We start from the raw sequence: 10,991 nt of genomic DNA on the forward strand, positions 1-10,991 counted from the left end.
CTGTGTGTGGGGCAGACTAGAAACAGACATGTGTGTGGGGCAGACTAGAAACAGACCTGTGTGTGGGGGGGCAGACTAGAAACAGACCTGTGTGTGGGGGTCAGACCAGAAACAGACCTGTGTGTGGGGCAGACTAGAAACAGACCTGTGTGTGTGTGTGGGGGGGGGGGGGGCAGACTAGAAACAGACCTGTGTGTGTGTGGGGCAGACTAGAAACAGACCTGTGTGTGTGGGACAGACTAGAAACAGACATGTGTGTGTGGGGGCAGACTAGAAACAGACATGTGTGTGTGGGGCAGACTAGAAACAGACCTGTGTGTGGGGCAGACTAGAAACAGACCTGTGTGTGGGTGTCAGACTAGAAACAGACATGTGTGTGGGGTTAGACTAGAAACAGACCTGTGTGTGGGACAGACTAGAAACAGACCTGTGTGTGGGGCAGACTAGAAACAGACCTGTGTGTGGGGGTCAGACCAGAAACAGACCTGTGTGTGTGGGGCAGACTAGAAACAGACCTGTGTGTGGGAAAGACTAGAAACAGACCTGTGTGTGGGGGTCAGACTAGAAACAGACCTGTGTGTGTGTTGGGCAGACTAGAAACAGACCTGTTTGTGTGGGACAGACTAGAAACAGACATGTGTGTGTGGGGGCAGACTAGAAACAGACATGTGTGTGTGGGGCAGACTAGAAACAGACCTGTGTGTGGGGCAGACTAGAAACAGACCTGTGTGTGGGGGTCAGACTAGAAACAGACATGTGTGTGGGGTTAGACTAGAAACAGACCTGTGTGTGGGACAGACTAGAAACAGACCTGTGTGTGGGGCAGACTAGAAACAGACCTGTGTGTGGGGGTCAGACCAGAAACAGACCTGTGTGTGTGGGGCAGACTAGAAACAGACCTGTGTGTGGGAAAGACTAGAAACAGACCTGTGTGTGGGGGTCAGACTAGAAACAGACCTGTGTGTGGGGGGCAGACTAGAAACAGACCTGTGTGTGTGGCACAGACTGGAAACAGACATGTGTGAGTGGGGGTCAGACTAGAAACAGGCCTGTGTGTGGGGGGGCAGACTAGAAACAGACCTGTGTGTGGGGCAGACAAGAAACAGACCTGTGTGTGTGTGGGGCAGACTAGAAACAGACCTGTGTGTGTGGGGGGCAGACTAGAAACAGACCTGTGTGGGGGGGTGGGGCAGACTAGAAACAGACCTGTGTGTGGGGGTAGACTATAAACAGACCTGTGTGTGTGTGGGGGCAGACTAGAAACAGACCTGTGTGTGGGGGTAGACTATAAACAGACCTGTGGGTGTTGGGGGAAGACTAGAAACAGACCTGTGTGTGGGGCAGACTAGAAACAGACCTGTGTGTGTGGGGGGCAGACTAGAAACAGACCTGTGTGTTTGGGGGCAGACTAGAAACAGACCTGTGTGTTGGGCAGACTAGAAACAGACCTGTGTGTGGGGTTAGACTAGAAACAGACCTGTGTGTGGGGGGCCAGACTAGAAACAGACCTGTGTGTTTGGGGCAGACTAGAAACAGACCTGTGTGGGGGGCAGACTAGAAACAGGTCTGTGTGTGTGGGGGCAGACTAGAAACAGACCTGTGTGTGGAGGGCAGACTAGAAACAGACCTGTGTGGGAAGGGGGGGCAGACTAATAACAGACCTGTGTGTGGGGGTCAGACCAGAAACAGACCTGTTTGTTTGGGGGCAGACTAGAAACAGACCTGTGTGTGTTGTGGCAGACTAGAAACAGACCTGTGTCTGGGGGGGGGGCAGAATAGAAACAGACCTGTGTTTGGGGGCAGACTAGAAACAGACCTGTGTGTGTGTGGGTCAGACTAGAAACAGACCGGTGTGTGGGGGCAGACTAGAAACAGACCTGTGTGTGTGTGGGTCAGACTAGAAACAGACCTGTGTGTGGGGGCAGACTAGAAACAGACTTGTGTGTTTGGGGCAGACTAGAAACAGACCTGTGTGTGGGGGTCAGACCAGAAACAGACCTGTGTGTGGGGGTAGACAAGAAACAGACCTGTGTGTGGGGGTCAGACTAGAAACAGACCTGTTGTGGGGCAGACTAGAAACAGACCTGTGTGTGGGGGTCAGACTAGAAACAGACCTGTGTGTGGGGGTAGACTAGAAACAGACCTGTGTGTGGGGGTAGACTAGAAACAGACCTGTGTGTGTGGGGGGCAGACTAGAAACAGACCTGTGTGTGGGGGGGCAGACTAGAAACAGACCTGTGTGTGGGGGTCAGACAAGAAACAGACCTGTGTGTGTGGGGCAGACTAGAAACAGTCCTGTGTGTTGGGGTCAGACCAGAAACAGACCTGTGTGTGTGGGGCAGACTAGAAACAGACCTGTGTGTGGGGCAGACTAGAAACAGACCTGTGTGTTGGGTCAGACTTGAAACAGACCTGTGTGTGTGTGGGCAGACTATAAACAGACCTGTGTGTGGGGCAGACTAGAAACAGACCTGTGTGTGGGGGGGGCAGACTAGAAACAGACCTGTGTGTGGAAGTAGACTAGAAACAGACCTGTGTGTGGGGCAGACTAGAAACAGACCTGTGTGTGGGGGGGGGGGGGCAGACTAGAAACAGACCTGTGTGTGGGGGTAGACTATAAACAGACCTGTGTGTGTGTGGGGTCAGACTAGAAACAGACCTGTGTGTTGGGGGCAGACTAGAAACAGACCTGTGTGTGGGGCAGACTAGAAACAGACCTGTGTGTGTGGGGGGCAGACTAGAAACAGACCTGTGTGTTTGGGGGCAGACTAGAAAAAGACCTGTGTGTTGGGCAGACTAGAAACAGACCTGTGTGTGTGGGGGGCACACTAGAAACAGACCTATGTGTGTGGGGGTCAGACTAGAAACAGACCTGTGTGTGGGGGGGCAGACTAGAAACAGACCTGTGTGTGGGGGGGCAGACTAGAAACAGACCTGTGTGTTTGGGGCAGACTAGAAACAGACCTGTGTGGGGGGCAGACTAGAAACCGGTCTGTGTGTGTTGGGGCAGACTAGAAACAGACCTGTGTGTGGAGGGCAGACTAGAAACAGACCTGTGTGGGAAGGGGGGGCAGACTAATAACAGACCTGTGTGTGGGGGTCAGACTAGAAACAGACCTGTGTGTGGGGGTCAGACCAGAAACAGACCTGTTTGTTTGGGGGCAGACTAGAAACAGACCTGTGTGTGTTGTGGCAGACTAGAAACAGACCTGTGTCTGGGGGGGGGGGGCAGAATAGAAACAGACCTGTGTTTGGGGGCAGACTAGAAACAGACCTGTGTGTGTGGGGCAGACTAGAAACAGTCCTGTGTGTGGGGGTCAGACCAGAAACAGACCTGTGTGTGTGGGGCAGACTAGAAACAGTCCTGTGTGTGAGGGTCAGACCAGAAACAGACCTGTGTGTGTGGGGCAGACTAGAAACAGACCTGTGTGTGGGGCAGACTAGAAACAGACCTGTGTGTGGGGGTCAGACTAGAAACAGACCTGTGTGTGTGGGACAGACTAGAAACAGACATGTGTGTGGGGGGGTCAGACTAGAAACAGACCTGTGTGTGTGGGGGGCAGACTAGAAACAGACCTGTGTGTGGGGCAGACTAGAAACAGACCTGTGTGTGTGTGGGGCAGACTAGAAACAGACTTTTGTGTGTGGGAGGCAGACTAGAAACAGACCTTTGTCTGGGGGGGCAGAATAGAAACAGACCTGTGTTTGGGGGCAGACTAGAAACAGACCTGTGTGTGTGTGGGTCAGACTAGAAACAGGCCGGTGTGTGGGGGCAGACTAGAAACAGACCTGTGTGTGTGTGGGTCAGACTAGAAACAGACCTGTGTGTGGGGGCAGACTAGAAACAGACTTGTCTGTTTGGGGCAGACTAGAAACAGACCTGTGTGTGGGGGTTAGACCAGAAACAGACCTGTGTGTGGGGGTAGACAAGAAACAGACCTGTGTGTGGGGGTCAGACTAGAAACAGACCTGTGTGTGGGGTAGACTAGAAACAGGCCTGTGTGTGGGGGTAGACTAGAAACAGACCTGTGTGTGGGGGTAGACTAGAAACAGACCTGTGTGTGTGGGGGGCAGACTAGAAACAGACCTGTGTGTGGGGGGGGCAGACTAGAAACAGACCTGTGTGTGGGGGTCAGACCAGAAACAGACCTGTGTGTGGGGGTCAGACCAGAAACAGACCTGTGTGTGTGGGGCAGACTAGAAACAGACCTGTGTGTGGGGCAGACTAGAAACAGACCTGTGTTTGGGGGTCAGACTAGAAACAGACCTGTGTGTGTGGGACAGACTAGAAAAAGACATGTGTGTGTGGGGGTCAGACTAGAAACAGACCTGTGTGTGTGGGGGGCAGACTAGAAACAGACCTGTGTGTGGGGCAGACTAGAAACAGACCTGTGTGTGTGTGGGGCAGACTAGAAACAGACTTTTGAGTGTGGGGGGCAGACTAGAAACAGACCTGTGTGTGTGGGGGTCAGACTAGAAACAGACCTGTGTGTGTGTGGGACAGACTAGAAACAGACCTGTGTGTGGGGCAGACTAGAAACAGACCTGTGTGTGTGTGGGGCAGACTAGAAACAGACTTTTGTGTGTGGGAGGCAGACTAGAAACAGACCTTTGTCTGGGGGGGCAGAATAGAAACAGACCTGTGTTTGGGGGCAGACTAGAAACAGACCTGTGTGTGTGTGGGTCAGACTAGAAACAGGCCGGTGTGTGGGGGCAGACTAGAAACAGACCTGTGTGTGTGTGGGTCAGACTAGAAACAGACCTGTGTGTGGGGGCAGACTAGAAACAGACTTGTCTGTTTGGGGCAGACTAGAAACAGACCTGTGTGTGGGGGTTAGACCAGAAACAGACCTGTGTGTGGGGGTAGACAAGAAACAGACCTGTGTGTGGGGGTCAGACTAGAAACAGACCTGTGTGTGGGGTAGACTAGAAACAGGCCTGTGTGTGGGGGTAGACTAGAAACAGACCTGTGTGTGGGGGTAGACTAGAAACAGACCTGTGTGTGTGGGGGGCAGACTAGAAACAGACCTGTGTGTGGGGGGGGCAGACTAGAAACAGACCTGTGTGTGGGGGTCAGACCAGAAACAGACCTGTGTGTGGGGGTCAGACCAGAAACAGACCTGTGTGTGTGGGGCAGACTAGAAACAGACCTGTGTGTGGGGCAGACTAGAAACAGACCTGTGTTTGGGGGTCAGACTAGAAACAGACCTGTGTGTGTGGGACAGACTAGAAAAAGACATGTGTGTGTGGGGGTCAGACTAGAAACAGACCTGTGTGTGTGGGGGGCAGACTAGAAACAGACCTGTGTGTGGGGCAGACTAGAAACAGACCTGTGTGTGTGTGGGGCAGACTAGAAACAGACTTTTGAGTGTGGGGGGCAGACTAGAAACAGACCTGTGTGTGTGGGGGTCAGACTAGAAACAGACCTGTGTGTGTGTGGGACAGACTAGAAACAGACCTGTGTGTGGGGCAGACTAGAAACAGACCTGTGTGTGTGGGACAGACTAGAAACAGACCTGTTTGTGTGGGACAGACTAGAAACAGACATGTGTGTGTGGGGGCAGACTAGAAACAGACATGTGTGTGTGGGGCAGACTAGAAGCAGACCTTTGTGTGGGGCAGACTAGAAACAGACCTGTGTGTGGGTGTCAGACTAGAAACAGACGTATGTGGGGTTAGACTAGAAACAGACCTGTGTGTGGGACAGACTAGAAACAGACCTGTGTGTGGGGCAGACTAGAAACAGACATGTGTGTGGGGCAGACTAGAAACAGACCTGTGTGTGGGGGTGCAGACTAGAAACAGACCTGTGTGTGGGGGTCAGACCAGAAACAGACCTGTGTGTGGGGCAGACTAGAAACAGACCTGTGTGTGTGTGGGGGGGGGGGGGGGGGGTGCAGACTAGAAACAGACCTGTGTGTGTGTTGGGCAGACTAGAAACAGACCTGTTTGTGGGGGGCAGACTAGAAACAGACCTGTGTGTGTGGGGCAGACTAGAAACAGACCTGTGTGTGGGAAAGACTAGAAACAGACCTGTGTGTGGGGGTCAGACTAGAAACAGACCTGTGTGTGTGTTGGGCAGACTAGAAACAGACCTGTTTGTGTGGGACAGACTAGAAACAGACATGTGTGTGTGGGGGCAGACTAGAAACAGACATGTGTGTGTGGGGCAGACTAGAAACAGACCTGTGTGTGGGGCAGACTAGAAACAGACCTGTGTGTGGGTGTCAGACTAGAAACAGACATGTGTGTGGGGTTAGACTAGAAACAGACCTGTGTGTGGGACAGACTAGAAACAGACCTGTGTGTGGGGCAGACTAGAAACAGACCTGTGTGTGGGGGTCAGACCAGAAACAGACCTGTGTGTGTGGGGCAGACTAGAAACAGACCTGTGTGTGGGAAAGACTAGAAACAGACCTGTGTGTGGGGGTCAGACTAGAAACAGACCTGTGTGTGGGGGGCAGACTAGAAACAGACCTGTGTGTGTGGCACAGACTGGAAACAGACATGTGTGAGTGGGGGTCAGACTAGAAACAGACCTGTGTGTGGGGGGGCAGACTAGAAACAGACCTGTGTGTGGGGCAGACTAGAAACAGACCTGTGTGTGTGTGGGGCAGACTAGAAACAGACCTGTGTGTGTGGGGGGCAGACTAGAAACAGACCTGTGTGTGTGGGGGGTCAGACTAGAAACAGACCTGTGTGTGTGGGACAGACTAGAAACAGACATGTGTGTGTGGGGGTCAGACTAGAAACAGACCTGTGTGTGTGTGGGGCAGACTAGAAACAGACCTGTGTGTGTTTTTGGGGGTGGGGGGGGGGTTGCAGACTAGAAACAGACCTGTGTGTGTGTTGGGCAGACTAGAAACAGACCTGTTTGTGTGGGACAGACTAGAAACAGACATGTGTGTGTGTGGCAGACTAGAAACAGACCTGTGTGTGGGGCAGACTAGAAACAGACCTGTGTGTGGGTGTCAGACTAGAAACAGACATGTGTGTGGGGTTAGACTAGAAACAGACCTGTGTGTGTGGGGGGCAGACTAGAAACAGACCTGTGTGTGGGGCAGACTAGAAACAGACCTGTGTGTGTGTGGGGCAGACTAGAAACAGACTTTTGAGTGTGTGGGACAGACTAGAAACAGACATGTGTGTGTGGGGGTCAGACTAGAAACAGACCTGTGTGTGTGTGGGGCAGACTAGAAACAGACCTGTGTGTGGGGGGCAGACTAGAAACAGACCTTTGTGTGTGTGGGGGGGGGGGGCAGACTAGAAACAGACCTGTGTGTGTGTTGGGCAGACTAGAAACAGACCTGTTTGTGTGGGACAGACTAGAAACAGACATGTGTGTGTGGGGGCAGACTAGAAACAGACATGTGTGTGTGGGGCAGACTAGAAGCAGACCTTTGTGTGGGGCAGACTAGAAACAGACCTGTGTGTGGGTGTCAGACTAGAAACAGACGTGTGTGGGGTTAGACTAGAAACAGACCTGTGTGTGGGACAGACTAGAAACAGACCTGTGTGTGGGGCAGACTAGAAACAGACATGTGTGTGGGGCAGACTAGAAACAGACCTGTGTGTGGGGGTGCAGACTAGAAACAGACCTGTGTGTGGGGGTCAGACCAGAAACAGACCTGTGTGTGGGGCAGACTAGAAACAGACCTGTGTGTGTGTGGGGGGGGGGGGGGGGGGGGTGCAGACTAGAAACAGACCTGTGTGTGTGTTGGGCAGACTAGAAACAGACCTGTTTGTGGGGGGCAGACTAGAAACAGACCTGTGTGTGTGGGGCAGACTAGAAACAGACCTGTGTGTGGGAAAGACTAGAAACAGACCTGTGTGTGGGGGTCAGACTAGAAACAGACCTGTGTGTGTGTTGGGCAGACTAGAAACAGACCTGTTTGTGTGGGACAGACTAGAAACAGACATGTGTGTGTGGGGGCAGACTAGAAACAGACATGTGTGTGTGGGGCAGACTAGAAACAGACCTGTGTGTGGGGCAGACTAGAAACAGACCTGTGTGTGGGTGTCAGACTAGAAACAGACATGTGTGTGGGGTTAGACTAGAAACAGACCTGTGTGTGGGACAGACTAGAAACAGACCTGTGTGTGGGGCAGACTAGAAACAGACCTGTGTGTGGGGGTCAGACCAGAAACAGACCTGTGTGTGTGGGGCAGACTAGAAACAGACCTGTGTGTGGGAAAGACTAGAAACAGACCTGTGTGTGGGGGTCAGACTAGAAACAGACCTGTGTGTGGGGGGCAGACTAGAAACAGACCTGTGTGTGTGGCACAGACTGGAAACAGACATGTGTGAGTGGGGGTCAGACTAGAAACAGACCTGTGTGTGGGGGGGCAGACTAGAAACAGACCTGTGTGTGGGGCAGACTAGAAACAGACCTGTGTGTGTGTGGGGCAGACTAGAAACAGACCTGTGTGTGTGGGGGGCAGACTAGAAACAGACCTGTGTGTGTGGGGGGTCAGACTAGAAACAGACCTGTGTGTGTGGGACAGACTAGAAACAGACATGTGTGTGTGGGGGTCAGACTAGAAACAGACCTGTGTGTGTGTGGGGCAGACTAGAAACAGACCTGTGTGTGTTTTTGGGGGTGGGGGGGGGTTGCAGACTAGAAACAGACCTGTGTGTGTGTTGGGCAGACTAGAAACAGACCTGTTTGTGTGGGACAGACTAGAAACAGACATGTGTGTGTGTGGCAGACTAGAAACAGACCTGTGTGTGGGGCAGACTAGAAACAGACCTGTGTGTGGGTGTCAGACTAGAAACAGACATGTGTGTGGGGTTAGACTAGAAACAGAGCTGTGTGTGGGGCAGACTAGAAACAGACCTGTGTGTGGGGCAGACTAGAAACAGACCTGTGTGTGGGTGTCAGACTAGAAACAGACATGTGTGTGGGGTTAGACTAGAAACAGACCTGTTTGTGGGGGGCAGACTAGAAACAGACCTGTGTGTGTGGGGCAGACTAGAAACAGACCTGTGTGTGGGAAAGACTAGAAACAGACCTGTGTGTGGGGGTCAGACTAGAAACAGACCTGTGTGTGTGTTGGGCAGACTAGAAACAGACCTGTTTGTGTGGGACAGACTAGAAACAGACATGTGTGTGTGGGGGCAGACTAGAAACAGACATGTGTGTGTGGGGCAGACTAGAAACAGACCTGTGTGTGGGGCAGACTAGAAACAGACCTGTGTGTGGGTGTCAGACTAGAAACAGACATGTGTGTGGGGTTAGACTAGAAACAGACCTGTGTGTGGGACAGACTAGAAACAGACCTGTGTGTGGGGCAGACTAGAAACAGACCTGTGTGTGGGGGTCAGACCAGAAACAGACCTGTGTGTGTGGGGCAGACTAGAAACAGACCTGTGTGTGGGAAAGACTAGAAACAGACCTGTGTGTGGGGGTCAGACTAGAAACAGACCTGTGTGTGGGGGGCAGACTAGAAACAGACCTGTGTGTGTGGCACAGACTGGAAACAGACATGTGTGAGTGGGGGTCAGACTAGAAACAGACCTGTGTGTGGGGGGGCAGACTAGAAACAGACCTGTGTGTGGGGCAGACTAGAAACAGACCTGTGTGTGTGTGGGGCAGACTAGAAACAGACCTGTGTGTGTGGGGGGCAGACTAGAAACAGACCTGTGTGTGTGGGGGGTCAGACTAGAAACAGACCTGTGTGTGTGGGACAGACTAGAAACAGACATGTGTGTGTGGGGGTCAGACTAGAAACAGACCTGTGTGTGTGTGGGGCAGACTAGAAACAGACCTGTGTGTGTTTTTGGGGGTGGGGGGGGGTTGCAGACTAGAAACAGACCTGTGTGTGTGTTGGGCAGACTAGAAACAGACCTGTTTGTGTGGGACAGACTAGAAACAGACATGTGTGTGTGTGGCAGACTAGAAACAGACCTGTGTGTGGGGCAGACTAGAAACAGACCTGTGTGTGGGTGTCAGACTAGAAACAGACATGTGTGTGGGGTTAGACTAGAAACAGAGCTGTGTGTGGGGCAGACTAGAAACAGACCTGTGTGTGGGTGTCAGACTAGAAACAGACATGTGTGTGGGGTTAGACTAGAAACAGACCTGTGTGTGGGGCAGACTAGAAACAGACCTGTGTGTGGGGGGGCAGACTAGAAACAGACCTGTGTGTGGGGTCAGAACAGAAACAGACCTGTGTGTGTGGGGCAGACTAGAAACAGACCTGTGTGTGGGGCAGACTAGAAACAGACCTGTGTGTGGGGCAGACTAGAAACAGACCTGTGTGTGGGGGTCGGACTAGAAACAGACCTGTGTGTGGGGGTAGACTAGAAACAGACCTGTGTGTGTGGGGGCAGACTAGAAACAGACCTGTGTGTGGGGGGGCAGACTAGAAACAGACCTGTGTGTGGGGGGGGCAGACTAGAAACAGACCTGTGTGTGGGGGGGGGGGGCAGACGAGAAACAGACCTGTGTGTGTGGGGGGCAGACTAGAAACAGACCTGTGTGTGTGGGGGCAGACTAGAAACAGACCTGTTTGTGGGGGTCAGACCAGAAACAGACCTGTGTGTGTGTGGGGCAGACAAGAAACAGACCTGTGTGTGGGGGTCAGACCAGAAACAGACCTGTGTTTGGGGCAGACTAGAAACAGACCTGTGTGTGTGTGTGGGGGGGGGGCAGACTAGAAACAGACCTGTGTGTGTGTTGGGCAGACTAGAAACATACCTGTTTGTGTGGGACAGACTAGAAACAGACGTGTGTGTGGGGGCAGACTAGAAACAGACATGTGTGTGTGGGGCAGACTAGAAACAGACCTGTGTGTGGGGCAGACTAGAAACAGACCTGTGTGTGGGTGTCAGACTAGAAACAGACATGTGTGTGGGGTTAGACTAGAAACAGACCTGTGTGTGGGACAGACTAGAAACAGACCTGTGTGTGGGGCAGACTAGAAACAGACCTGTGTGTGGGGGTCAGACCAGAAACAGACCTGTGTGTGTGGGGCAGACTAGAAACAGA

This window comes from Salmo salar, chromosome 09, assembly GCF_965601325.2.
Source record: "Salmo salar chromosome 09, fSalSal1, whole genome shotgun sequence".
Classification (NCBI taxonomy): domain Eukaryota; kingdom Metazoa; phylum Chordata; class Actinopteri; order Salmoniformes; family Salmonidae; genus Salmo; species Salmo salar.